The sequence below is a fragment of the Ochotona curzoniae genome, unplaced genomic scaffold, assembly GCF_017591425.1.
Source record: "Ochotona curzoniae isolate NIBS_2020 unplaced genomic scaffold, NIBS_Ocur_1.0 scaffold_3171, whole genome shotgun sequence".
Taxonomy (NCBI): Eukaryota; Metazoa; Chordata; class Mammalia; order Lagomorpha; family Ochotonidae; genus Ochotona; species Ochotona curzoniae.
Window position 1 is genome coordinate 2492073 of NW_024467104.1, and position 2115 is coordinate 2494187.

A 2115-nucleotide genomic window follows, 5' to 3' on the forward strand; every position below is an offset into this window, starting at 1 on the left:
CAAACTTGGGGCAGTGCTGTGGTGGCCCAGGGAGAATGGCCCCACAAGATTTGCCCCTGAACTGCACATGAGATTTTAATGGGCTTGAATGGGCTCAATGTATTTATTTGAAAGACAGAGTTACAGAGAAAAAGGGAGAGAGAGAGAGAGAGAGAGAGAGAGAGAGAGAGAGAGAGAGAGAAGGAGAAGCAGAGAGAGGTAGAAGCAGAGAAGGATCTTCTATTTTCTGGCTCACTCCCCAAATGGCTACAATGGCAGATGCAGCAGCAGCAGCAGCAGCAGCAGCTTATCTGGGTCTCTCACATGGGTGCAGGAGCCCAAGCACTTGGGCCATCTTCTTTTGCTTTCCTGGGTGCATTGGCATGGAGCCGTACAGAAGGTGGAACAACCAAAACTGGAGCCAGTGCTCATATGAGATGATGGTGTTGCAGGCAGAAGTTTAGGCTACCACACCACAGCACTGGCCCTTTATGAGAACATTCTAATTAAACTATCATTCTCCCAACTACAATTTTTCTCCCAAGAGTCTTGAATCTATTATGAGCATCAGTCAGTTCGCCTGATCTAAGCTCTATGAGATGCTGAGTCTTGTCTATCAGTGGCACTCTGGGTTTCTCCAAGAAGAGAAGAGAATACCTTACATGAATGTCAAATCTTCAGGGAACCACTCCAGATTGATCAGCTGGTAACCATGAAGTCGGCAAAACACCAGGAAACTCTGGTCAGTGATGGAAAAAGTCCTGCTGGCTGTTTGGATTTAAAGCAACTAATTTTCTTGGTCCTAAAGCAGAATATGGTATTTCTTTGCCTCTTCAATCATACAAAGTAAGCTTTGCAACAACACTGAATGTTCAAAAACAGGACATTGATAAAGAGATAGAGAGCTTGGGCTCTAATTTGCCTGATGCATCGCTTACTACATCCTTGTGCAGGGGCCATGCTAATCTTCTCTGTATCGTTCCAATTTTAGTATATGTGCTGCTGAAGTGAGTACTGCTACAGAGAACCATATTTTGACTCCTCCTTTTGTGCACCTGGAGAATGGATTTTGGGACATACAAAGCATTTCACTAGGATTTCATGTAACTAAGTAGTCCCTATTCTATCTTTGCCTCATCAACCTTCCTTCTTATGGTATTCAAGGATTTTTCTAAAAATTTTATTAAGGCCATGCTGCTCTCCTATTTAAATGCTTTCAGTACCTCCTCCCATTTCTACTAGATTAAAACACATGCTGTTCGTTAAAGACAACAAAACCCATATGAGATGGTTCCTGCCCATACCTCTGCCTTACTGCTCACGTTGGGCTCCATCTACATTGTCCTATTGCCCCTGATCATGCCATGTTTATCCCCTGCTCATGGCTCTTGCCCTTGATACTCCCCTTTCCAGGAAAACTTATTCTTCAAGCCTTTAAGTGGTTATTCCTCCTGACTTACATGCCTGCTCAAATATTCCTTAAGCCCAAGGCCATCCCTGGACACTGTGTCTACAACAGCAGTCCAACACAGCTCCAGGGTTGGAGCCGGACATGCTTTATTACAGAGAAAATCCCAAAATGGTAATCTCTCTTCCTTTGTGTAGTCTTGAGACAGATACTTTAGCTTCCAGAATGTGATGCTGGCCATGTTGGCACAGCATACCAGAGCACTGGTTCTAGTTCTAAAGGCTGTCTTTCTAATCCAGCTTCCTGATAATGTGCCATGGAAATGGTGGAAGATGATTCAGCTACTTGGGTGCCTGCCAACCACATGCGAGACCAGGATGGACATCCTGGTTTCTGGCTTTGTCCTGAAGCAGAAGTGGGTGTTAAGGCAGTCTTAAAAGTGTCTTTTGCTCAGTTTCTCAGTCACTATGCCTTTCAAATAATGAATGAATGAATTTAAGAAGTAAGGAGCCTTAGAATGAGCTTCTCAAAAAAAAGGAACATGCTGTGCTTGGGGTTTGTGAGCTCCCTTTCCTTGGGAGCACTTAAGCAAGGACTTAGATGCTTGGTGGAAGATTCAAACATCAGGTGCCAAGCCACTGAGCTAAACAGGCCAAAGATGATTCGATAGAAAGGTGTAGAACAGTGAGGGGCAGAGCAAAAGCTGCCTCTCAGTTCTAAGTGTTGCT

The 2115-nt window shown here is 44.3% G+C and overlaps 1 pseudogene; it reads right to left on the minus strand.

The window, feature by feature from the left end:
- Positions 1-893: 893 nt before the first annotated feature.
- Positions 894-994, minus strand: LOC121172398 (annotated as a pseudogene).
- Between the last annotated feature and the right edge of the window lie 1121 nt (positions 995-2115).